This window comes from Nannospalax galili, unplaced genomic scaffold (genome assembly GCF_000622305.1).
Source record: "Nannospalax galili isolate Female #2095 unplaced genomic scaffold, S.galili_v1.0 scaffold161, whole genome shotgun sequence".
Taxonomy (NCBI): domain Eukaryota; kingdom Metazoa; phylum Chordata; class Mammalia; order Rodentia; family Spalacidae; genus Nannospalax; species Nannospalax galili.
Window position 1 is genome coordinate 324,313 of NW_008348586.1, and position 11,723 is coordinate 336,035.

General features: G+C 43.6%; 1 long non-coding RNA gene across 3 annotated transcripts; it reads right to left on the reverse strand.

The window, feature by feature from the left end:
• Nucleotides 1-4,133: 4,133 nt before the first annotated feature.
• Nucleotides 4,134-10,031, reverse strand: LOC115072442. Of its 3 annotated transcripts, none has more exons than XR_003851501.1 (3): nt 9,659-10,031; nt 7,653-7,729; nt 4,134-4,278 (listed from the first exon to the last, which is right to left on the reverse strand). It is a non-coding gene; the product is annotated as an uncharacterized LOC115072442 (long non-coding RNA). The 3 variants fall into 3 exon arrangements; XR_003851502.1 differs by lacking the exon at nt 9,659-10,031 and adding an exon at nt 9,089-9,150; XR_003851503.1 differs by lacking the exon at nt 4,134-4,278 and adding an exon at nt 4,925-5,053.
• Between the last annotated feature and the right edge of the window lie 1,692 nt (nt 10,032-11,723).

Consider the following 11,723-nt stretch of genomic DNA (forward strand, 5'->3'; position numbering starts at 1 on the left):
TCAGCTAGAGTGGCTGGCCAGCAAGCCCGAGGATCTTCTTGTCAATGCAGGTACACACATGACAGTATGCCTGGCTTTTTACGTGGGTACTAGGGATCAGAATGCATATCCTCCTGCTTGGGTGGCAAGCACTTTACTGACAGCAATCATCTCAGCCCCTTGACATCTATTTTGAAAAGTAAACATTAGCTGAATTTCTACATAGAGGAAATTGCATCACATTTAATGATACTGAGTTCCCCTTTGTAAACTGGCTGTATTTAATGCCTTTCTTGAATTTTAAGAAATTTTTAAAAATGTGTAACCCCAGACTATCACGTTAAGGAGCTTTTGTTATAGTTCACAATGGCTGCTTTGTTCCACAAAACTTCGCACTTCACGTTGATGCTATCTAATGATCTTCATGCTCTCACAGATTGTGTTGAACAACATAGATTTGTGGAGAGAAGCTACATTTTATATGTCCTGCAGAGACAGTTTGTATTTCCTGCAATATATTTGCATGAATATCGTATTAATTTCGTTCACCATAAAAGTAATTTTCATCCAAACAATCAGAAATTTCAGAAAAAAAATTAAATCTTGGATGATGCAAGGAATCTTTTATCAGAAAGATTCCATTTTATCAGCAATCCTCATCCCCAGTACCCCAGAGTCAAAGCTCAGAAAATTCAGTCAGAGCAGCTCACTGAGCCAGCAGAGGCTGAGGGAACTAAAAGTCTGTTTGAGCAATTTAGAGAACCTTGTCTCAAGGAACCACCTTAGCATTGGTTCCTCTGACTTTTGGCTCCTGTTGTCTTTTTCTGTTGCAACTTCCCGCACTTAGAGGGAACACTAGTACCACGGGAAAAGGAATGCTGCATACCACCACTCCTTCCCCTTTGACTACTCAGCCAGTGAGTACCGCTGGCACATCAACTTCACCACGTTCTTCATCGACTGCATGGCCGTGCTCGGCCTGGCTTATGACCGGAAGAAAGTATCCAAGGCCGCTGTCTTAGCCAGGATTAAAAGAACTGGAGATGGAAGCCACAAGAGTGGCTGAGTTTTGGGCCATCTGGGTTCCTATTCCAAAAGCCAGCTTGGCAGAGGTTTAATGTTCTGCTCAAAAACCAGATGAGCAAAGGATTAATGTTCTGCTGTTGAAATGCTGAATGATACCACCCATGTTCTAAAGAATCCCATTCTAAAACACTAGTTTTGTAAAATGTCCAAATATTAAAAGGCAAGAACCCTCCTTTCTGACACTAAGCAGATAGTCTTACATCCTCACTCTTCTGTTCCCAGGGGCCTTTTTATTGCTTAGTCCTTATCAGCCTTCTCTTCTTTCTTTATTGCTTTCCAGGTAAGCTGCAGTCAGCAATAGGTTGGCATGCACCACCAAAAACCTAGCAAGCTTTTTAATTAAAGGATGCTCAGATAGCAAAGTCAACAGATTCCGTGGAGCTGGAGTTATGGGTGGTCGTTAGTTGACATGTGGGTGCTGGGAACTGAACCTGGGTCCTCTGCAAGATCAGTCAGTGCTCTTAACCACTGAGCTATCTCTCCAGCCCCTATTTGATCTCTCTTGAGTTTCAAGGTAGGAGGCTGTAGCTAAAATTTCAACCAACTCTTCTAGGAAGTTATCTGTTAGTTATCATCGAACCATGTGAAAATGAAGGGAAAGAAACAAAAAGAACAAACAAAACAAACAAGCAAACAAAACACAAGAACATTCCTTGCCAAAGCGTTTGCATAGCAGTTAAAATTATCAGGGGAGAGAGTTAGCATGCTGGGTACGGTTCTTAAACAGGGATGGTGATACAGGAAACAAGTTACAAAGAAGCTGTTTCTGTCATCAGACCCAGCTGCTTCCCAAGCCGACATGGAGCTCCTCTCTGTCATCTTCCCTCTCAGTCCTAAGCACCTGAGCTTGGCACTTTTAGAACACAGCAGCAAATCTGATGTCTAAATATTCCTTAGGGCAAGGATCTAACAAGAACTCTTTAGTAGGAAAAGTGGTCTCGGCTGCAAAAGGAGTTCATTCTTCTGTAATAACAGGATTTCCTGTTTCATTGAACAAGATGTCTTCTGGTGGGGTATGATCAGAATAGGTGAGTACAGGTGATCACAGAGTTCTGAGAAGTCCATGAGTTGCTGCTTTTCAACTTCCTTCACTGCTCTGCCTTATTCGGGATATTGCATTGCCTCTCAGTAATGAGATGGCTGTGGGATTACAAAATATCCAAAACAAGGAGTTCAGAGCCAACCAGCACATGTAGTTACCTAATTACTTGGTTGAATCTTGATTGTTTTTCTGAGAATTTAGCTGTAAAAGAGGGTTATTGAAGAGACCTGAAGTAGAGGAGTTGTTATCTGGGTCACCTATTCCTTCCATTTTAAGACAAAGATGGATAGGCTGAGGGGCCGTATTGGTAGGTGGCTCTTCAGAGACAACATTCTGATGAAGGGCTCTGAAAAACACCCTGGGGATTGAAGATTTTCTGAGTAAGCAATTAGGTGTCCTAATGAAACAAATTTATAGCTTGGTCCCTTTACCAGTCCAAGTTGCTCTGTGGATTGATAAAATTCAGGTTACTCTCCATAATATTTGGCTCCTTGTCTCATTCCTTACTGTTAATTTTATGCTCATGACTATCTTAGATCAATGAACATTTGCTGCATTTAACCAGTTTAATGAAAACCACTACGCAGGTCTCTGGGGAAAAATTATCATCAACAGTCTTCTTCAGCTGTAGACCTTTCATTCAACAGTACTGACAAGCCAGGCAAGATATGCTCACCAATGTAGTAAAAGCAAGTCTGTTATGAGGATAATCAAGTCTGGTATAAGGATAATCACTTCATGAGTAGATTTCAGGCCTTAGGAACTGACCATCAAAAGCCTGTGGCTAGCGGCCAGAGAGATGGCTCAATAGGTAAAGATTTTTGTTTGACAAGATCAATGATGTAAGGTTCAACCCAGAGCACATGTAAAAAGCCGGATGCAGTGGTACACATCTGTAATCCCAATACTCCTGTGGCGAGATGGGCGGCACAGACAGGAGAATCACCTGGAAGGTTTTGGCCAGCTAGCCTAGAGTAGGCAGCACAGTAGCACAGCAAGGGAGATTCTGCGTTGAAAACTAGGTAGAAGCACTGACTCCCAAAAGTCGTCCCTGGACCTACACACGCACACCCACACCCACATATACACACATGCAATAATAATGATCATGATTTTTTAATGAATTTTTTTGGTCTTTTTTTGGAAACCGGATCTCCCTGTAGCCCCAGCTGGTCTGGAACTCACTATGTAGACCAGGCCTGCCTCTCCCTCCCAAGTGCTGGGACTACAGGTGTGCACTACCACCCTGGCTTTAATGAATTTTTAAGGACTGTGGCTGGGGAGTTCATAGACCTTGGTAAGGAAGCTATTACTGTTGTTTTCCTAAATGGGGATGATGTGTCCATCAAAGTGCCTTCTAAATGACTATGTTTATGTCCATTGACTAGTGCCGCCATCAGCTTTAGTCAGAGAAGTTTCTTTTTGAGGGGTCAGCAGTATCTTCAGAGACTTATCATGTCAAAGTGTAGAAAATCAGTGACTGCTGAGTCCTTAACCCTAAATGGGACATCTAAAGCAACTACTCCAAGGCTCAAGAAATGTCATGGAACAAGGGGCAAAAAGAATGTTAAGAGCCCAAGAGAGAGGTAGTGGTGGTGTGGAGCACTGAACTTCTGTGTACAACATGGCCATTGCACTCTTGAACTCATATTAGCTGTGACTATCTGCAAAAGATTTGCACAAGATTGGGCCTGTCAACATAATGCCATGCCTGGGGAAGGGCTCATGGGACCCTACCCCTCCCTGGGGATATATAGGCAGTTAATGGTTGATGAAAGAGGGAGTGAATTTTTTTTTTAGTAGTGTAGCCATTGGTAAGGGATCCATGCTCCTGTAAATAAGCTCACTCCCATGGTCATGTAAGCAACTCTAATGAAAACTGTTGGATCACAAAAAAAAAAAAAGTAGAAGGGGGACTAGTTGTGAAGAGAAAGGAGATCAAGAGGAATGAGAAGGGACAAGAGAGGGTAAGGGGAAGGTGAATATGATAAAAATACATAATGTGCAAGTCGTAATGAAACTCACGTGTAATTAATATATGCAAATAAAAACATTCACAACTATTTCTTGGGTCAGACACTGCACAGTAGGCTGGAAGGTACATCATCTCACTGTATCAGAAGCAGGTATTGTTACTGTCCAAATTTGACTCATTAGGTGATTAAGTTCTCCTAGAAAGAAACAGTGAGAGAGAGTAGTACTGTGGTGTGGCTCCAAAACATGGCCTAACTTCCTGGCTATCCTAGGCATGAAATAGGATGAAAGAGACATTCCTCAATCTTCCTTAAATCCAAGTACATGCTGGTGGCACCCAATTATACTCAGAAGCAAAGCTTGGTGAATACGGTTCCTACCTGGCTGGCAACTGCTGAACTTATGTCCAGTCAACCTGCATTCTTCTTTTCTACAAGAACCCTATTCATGCCTCCTTGTTATGTATCTGTGATACTCAATAATTTTTGTTTTTAGAAAGGGTCTCGCTCTGTAGCCCAAGATAACCTGGAACTCATTATACAGACTAGGCTAGCCTTGAATTCATGGCAATCCTTATGAGTACTAGAATTATAGTCATGAACCACCATACCTAGTCTTAGCTGTCAACCTATGAAGCTAAAATTCCTTCTGGGGCAAAACATCTGGTCCCCTCCTCCTTTGGTCCCTATGACAAACCAAGGTTCAGTTTCACCAAACTGCAGTCTGGGAAACCAGTGAGTTTACTGGGTTTACTTACAGAGCAATGAGTGAGGTTTTATTTATAGGAATGTGGGTGCTCCCCTCCTAAGGCTGTATGGGAAAGTGACTTCTGCACATGCACAGTCACACAAAATGTCCAGACACCGTCCCTAAGGCTTCCTCAGTTTATATACTCTTAGCTCCTCCCCTTCGTGCAGCTAGGGCCAACTGGTTGATTTGGCAGGGTGGCTGGCTCTCCCTGCCCCACCTTTCCTGTTGAGAAAAACAGTTAACAAGCTTAGCTGTAATGATCCTAGGCAAGTGGGTACAACCAAGCTTGGGACAGATGGCATCTGTTCATGGTCTGCCTGTTAGAAGACAGTCCCATGCAACAACCTGATTGGATAAGGAAAGGCCTAGGAAACTGGTGAAGCACATCTCTGGGTACATGTGAAGGTATGTCCAGTGAGAATCAGATTATGTGGGCTCTTAAGTAATGAATGGACCAGTCCCTTAATGAGTTGGTAACTAGTTGCAAGAAGACAGCCCAACACAGTGACTAGCAGCCTAAGAAGTTTCCTTCTCCCTTTGCGACCTTCACTCAAATCCTCGACCATGCATGCTGCAGAAGAGGATTTCAGGGTGAGAGAGAGCAAAGCAAAGTCAGTATGTTGATCAACTACTTAGAGTGTCATATAGGAGTCATACAATCTCAAGACATGAATGTGAGCTAAGAGCATTCTGCTTAAGTGTCTTTACAATGGCTATATAGATGCTCTGGTGGCTTCCTAAGTTACAATCCTCAAAGGAATTCACAACAAGGTTTAACGATTATACAGGCTTAAAATTTAAGGGTTCAAAGTTAAAAATTATATGAATTGGTTTATAACTTATCTTAAAGAGTTTTACTTTGTAAATGAAATTTCAAGGTGGTTTTATGAGGTGCAATGTGCAGATTTAGGAATGAGAGAGAAGTTATTAATATTGTAAGGCTCAAGGTTACAAGCATTTTGGCCCTAAGAAATCATAGTTGATTGTTTTGAACACTGTTGTTTGTTTACGATGTCTTTTTAGAAAGTACATAGTATCTCTGCATTCAATTTTGGCTTTGTTAGTTGTATTGAAGTTTCCTGACTCTCAGTCAGCAGAAAAGGCAAACTAGATCCCAGAGTCAAGGACTTCTTTCTTTCTATGTTCTCCTCATCTTTATCCTGACTCAGATTCATACTATGTTGACATTGCTGAGAAATAGTAAAAGGTAGGAAGTGGGACCTTTGGAAGTAGATCAACTGGTGTGCTCTTAGGGTGTATTTTGCCCTGTTTTTTTCCTGTATTCTTGTTCTCTGCTTCCCACCTGTCAGGATGTGAAATGCACTGCTCTACCATGCCTTCCCTGCCATAATGGAGCTCCATCTCTGAAACTGTGAGTCAAATAAATCTTTCCTTTCTTGGGCTGTTTCTAACAGTTATTTGGTTACATGAATGCAAAAGTAATTATTATAGCATCTTAACATTCAGCTGAGTTTTAAGCAGGCCTGACATTTTCTCCCCACTTTTCCAACCACAGTCCACCTATAAAGTCCTCAGCTCCTTGAGGGCCTCTCCCCCTATTGGAAATTGTCCTTGTGCCTAAACAGTCAGAACACAATGAAACAGTGCAAAGATCTCAAGTGTGTTTTTATCTCTGCTATACAATACGGTAAATGTCACAATGAGTGTCGGGACCTATTTTGTGACCTATATACTTACTTTCTATCATGTAGGCAAAGACATTTTTATTCACTGAATTTGGGGCAATTGACTCAGATAATAATCACAAGGCACAAAGAGTGGAGAGTCTATCCTGGAGTCGCTGGAGACAAAAAGAACTTCCTCCTCGGGACACTCAGATCTGTCTCACCCGCCTCTCCATCCCAGGTTTCTCTACTGAAGACACAAAGAGCAGGTGGGCTGTGATGGCTCATGGTAGGTGTAAGACCAAGTGAGGACCTGCCCAGAAAGGCCAAAGGAGTCCTCTCCTTCTGGGTCATTTCTCATGAAAGGGTGAATCCTCAACAATGTGAACTTGGGGCTGGAGAAATGGCTCAGTAGTTAAAAGCGCTGACTCTTCTTGCAGAGGACCCAAGTTTCATTCCCAGCACCCATATGATGGCTAACAACTATCCTAACTCCAATTCCAGGGGATCCAATGCCCTCTTCTGACCTCCTGACCTCCACGGGCATTGCAAGACAGGGGTGCACTTACCCAATATACTCATACACATAAAATAAAAATAAAAAACAAAAAAAAATGTGAACTAGAGAGAATGACGGAAAAGAGGAATGTGATCATAGAAGCCAGCAGAGGGCGCAGGATTACTTGAGGCAATTTTCTTATTTTTTTTAATTTAATTTTTATTTATTATTTTTATTTTATGTGTATGTGTGTATTGTCCGCATGTAGGTAAGTGCACCCGTGTCATGCAATGCCCGGGGAGGACAGAAGAGGCTGTCAGATCCCCTGGGACTGGAGTTATGGACAGTTGTTAGCTGCCGTGTGGGTGCTGGGATTCGAACCTGGGTCTTCTGCAAGAACAACTAGGGTTCTTAACCGCTGAGCTATCTCTCCAGCCTCAATTTTCTTATTTCTTAAAAGAATTCTGGATGACTTAGAAGACGTCCCCCCCAACCTTGGGGGGTGGCTGGTATAACCATTTAAATTGATGTGGATTTCCACAGCATAAAAGGAGCCATTTTAATGTGAACAATCACGTAGAGACTAGAATCACACCCTTACATGGCACCTAGTGTGCTTGAGTTCTCAGAGATAACCTGCTGGTCTTGATTCTCTGGTGGGTGCGGTCAGTGCCCTATTGGGGTCCTAAAAGCTTACCTTGGCCACTTTCTTTCCTCGGGTTCATGAAGAAGTTGAAAGATGATATGGTATATTGTAAATAATTTTCTTCTCTTCTGAAGTAAAAATAACATAATTAATTGAACAATTTTGTGGAACTTAATACATTCACAGTATTGTGGAACCATCACACCTGGTTTCAAGACACTTTCATCACCCCAAAGAAGATGCTACACCAGTGAACACCGATTCCTCTTCTCACCCATTTCCCACCCCTAGCAGCAACCAACTGCTTGCTTTCTCTGGATTTACCTACTTTGTATATTTCAAAGGAACGGAATCTATAATGTGTGACCTCTGCATCTGACTTTCTTCTTTCAGCATGTTTTATGCAGTCATTGACAGTGTAGCATAAATCAGTTTGATTCCTTTCTTTTTCTTAATATCCCATTATGTGTGCAACTCGGTCACTATGCATCCCTCAATTGATAAGACATTTAAGTCAGTTCCACTTTTTGGTGAGCAAGAATAGTGCTGTTTTAACTGTGAACATTCACTGAAGTTCTGGAGGGAGAGGAGATATTAGACTATCACTTTTTTTTCACTTACAAAATCGGTGTGTTTAACAGACATTCAGGAGTCTGAGGCTTGAAGATGACATTCAAAGAAAAGATACAAGAAGCTTCCACTCTTCACCTACCTAAGGAATTGGACTTAAGGACAAGGAATTCCAGGTTGGAAATGGGTGGGGAATTTTACATCCAACAAAAAACACCGAGACTTCCTCTCTTTCAACAATGGAGGATATTTAGAACCCATTTTCCTCAGCCTCGTAGAGATAAAAAAAATCCCTTAGATTTTTATTTTTACAGCTTTGTGTGTGTACAATGATGTGTATGTGTGTAGCATGTATGTGAAGGCATGCATGTGCCACAGTGAGTGTGTGGCGGTCAGAGGACAATCCTGGATGTTAGTTCCTGCCTTCCATTTATTTGAAACAAGGTCTTCTGTTTGCTGCTGCCTAGATCTGACTAGCTGGCCTGGGAACTTCTGGGAATCCCCGCCCTCCCATCACACTATAAGAACTCTAGGATTACAGACACATCCAGCTTTACCTGGGTTCTGAGGATTCAGAATCAGGTCCTCAAGCTTGTGAGGCAAGAGCTTTGTTCACTGAGCCACCTCCCCAGCAGTCTCTCTTTTTTATCAAGGGGAGCAATCTCCTTTCCCCAGTTAACCTATTTCACAGTGAAATTTGCATATGTTCTAACCTTGGTCTGTTGGCTGCCTACACATTATAAGATGGCTGTAGGCACAGTGGGGAAGAAATGAAAGCCCCACACTTCTGATCAAACTGTTTTCTTTGCCAATTTTTATTTCCTAATTTCTTGGAAACACAGGTGCAGTATTTTTCTCATTGCTGTAACAAAATACCTGACAAAAGCAACTTAAGGAAGTATTTATTTAGGCTCTACCTCTGCTGGAAAGGCAAGGCAAGAGGTGCTTTAGCTCTGATGGCAGGAGGGTGAAGTCCCACTGTGTAGTCAAGAGGTAGAGAGCAAGATATGAATGCAGGTGCTCAGCTGTCTACTCCCCCCCTCTATATTCAGGACAAGACACCCACACCACACACATGCGAAGAAGACACCCCCCACAAGGTGAGTTTTCCCTCTTCAATAAACCCTCTCTGACACACCCAGAGGTATAGCTCTTTGGTGATACTTAATCCAGTCAAGTTAACAATGAAAATAAATCATCAGAAGGAGAAAACTGAGGCAGCAGGTTTACTGCCCTACGTGCCTGATAATACTGCTATGAACATTTATGTACAATTATTGAAGTACTTGCTTTCAATTGATTTGGGGATTTAATCAGGAATAGGGTTGTTTGTTCATTTGGTAATTAACTTTTCATGGGATCGCCAACCTGTTTTCCATAGATGCTGAACCACTTTACATTCCTACCAGCAATGTTTAACCATCATCCTGATTCTTCACATCAACAAAATTATCCCAGGACACCAAGCCTCTAGAGACTCTCCTTACCAATGAAGTACGGGTTGGGAGATGCCACCTCTAGCAGCAAGACTCGTACATACAAAACCTCCAGGTTTGCTTTTTCCAGGTTTAAGGTAGTTTACAGGAGCTTCTCCTCCAAGGTCACCTAGGGGCACCAGCCACATGCAAACGTGAACCCCCATAATCTCCTGTTCCAGAGACATCTGATACCTCGGCCTCACAAGAGCTCATTAAACTCCTACACAGTGAAGCTGGCATCCAGAGGCAGAAGGAAGCAGCTCTGCCCACTGCCCAGAGGCTTCAGTTCTGCTCATCAAGGGTGGATGCAAAGGCCTTTCACAGCCGCGCCCTCGGATCCCACGCCCTGGGTCTCGGCCCAGGCTGGCTCGCAGGGGCAAAGAGCTTCTCGCCCAACCGAGACAAAGGAGAGCCCTGGCTGCCCGCTCCCGGGTTACTCTAGGTCAGCACACGCCCCCGAGGTTACTCACTTTCCCTCGGTCCACAGCGCCTGACCCCAAACAGCCAATCAGCAGCCACACTGCGGGTCTGCTGCCAAGTGCTCCAATCAGGAGGCACCGCCCCTGCATCCTTGCTCCGCCCCTTGGCCTTCCCGTCTGGCCGGGAATGGGAGCTGCGCATGCGCCATGCAATACTGCGCTCCTGGTGCTTCAGGCAGAGAGTAAATGGAGAGCTAACTTCGTGACAGCGCTGGGTGCTTCCCTCCTTGCTTCCCTCTCTACAGGAGAGAAACGCAGAGCTGTAGGCTCCGCCCGACCATTCCCTCCCCCACGACGTGACCTTGGATGTGGGCTCTAGTCCCCAGCTACCTCCCAGGTGGGAGGACTTAAGAATGGCGCGGGGGTAAGGGGGGGTGTTTGTACCCACTGCCCCTGTCTGCCATTGTGCAAACACTTAGAGTCAAAAACAGGCTAAAGACTAGGCTCTGGCTGGGAGGGCATGTAGGGAGAAACCAGGCCGCTATCACCAGGCATGAAGAAGTAGGAGCAAAAAGTGCTGGGGAGGCTGTGAATGCCCTCTAGATTGTTTATTGGTGATAGGGGCTCTTAAGACTTGTGACAGAAGGATAGAAAAGTCTGTTTCAGAAAGTTACATTAGTGCAACAGCACCCAGAAGGGGCCAGACTAAGTCTACAAGGTCAGATCTAGGTTTGCCTTTTTTTTTTTTCAATCTTTCTGAGAAAGGGTCTCCCTGTAGCCCCAGCTGGCCTGGAACTCATTATGTAGACCAGGCTGGCCTTGAACTCACAGAGATCCACCTGCCTCTGTCTCCCAAGTGCTGGGATTAAACACGTGTGCCACCACGCCTGGCTAGATCCAGGTTTTCTTAACATTTCTTTGTGGGGCATAAGATCTTCAAGTCTAGGGATGTGTTGGAATGGAAAAAGAAAGGCACGCCTGAGAGGCATTTTGGAGCAGAACAAAGCCTCAAATCATCCCTTCTGTGACATGGGGGTTGGGGGGAGAGGATCAGATGACATACTTAGGAAAGTTGGGAGAGGAAGTTTTCACAAGTGAATAGAAGCTCAATTTTGTAGGAGTTGGAGTGCAAAATGTACATGCCCGTGGAAGCATTACCCAGTAGACTACTGGATACTGAAGAACCAGAGCTGGTGTTTGGGAAAGAAATAGAGGATGTCTAAAGGGTTTATAGTGAAGGTAGGGAGAAAGTTGGCTACATAGGAAGGAATTGTAGCATAAAGTTTAACAAACATTCTGTAGAAGCAACAACACCTCAGAGATTGAAATAAGAGAGCCAAACGAAGAATTATCACGGACAGAAACACTAAATAACCCTCCAAGACAGGTGGAAAAAGAATTCTAGGAAGAGGGGAAAGGTGGTGTATTATTGCTAATTGGGTTGCAAACCTCTATTACTAGCTGTGAAATGTACTCCCTGCATCTGAGAGCCTGTTTGTGTTAGAAATGCTCTCTACTGTTGAGCCCCCAGCCCATGCCCATTTTATTGCTGTTGTATTTAATTTGTTAGTTATATGCCTGGTTTATGCAGTGCTAGGGACCAAACCCAAGGCTTTGTGCATGCTATACAAACACTTTACCAACTGAGCTACCTC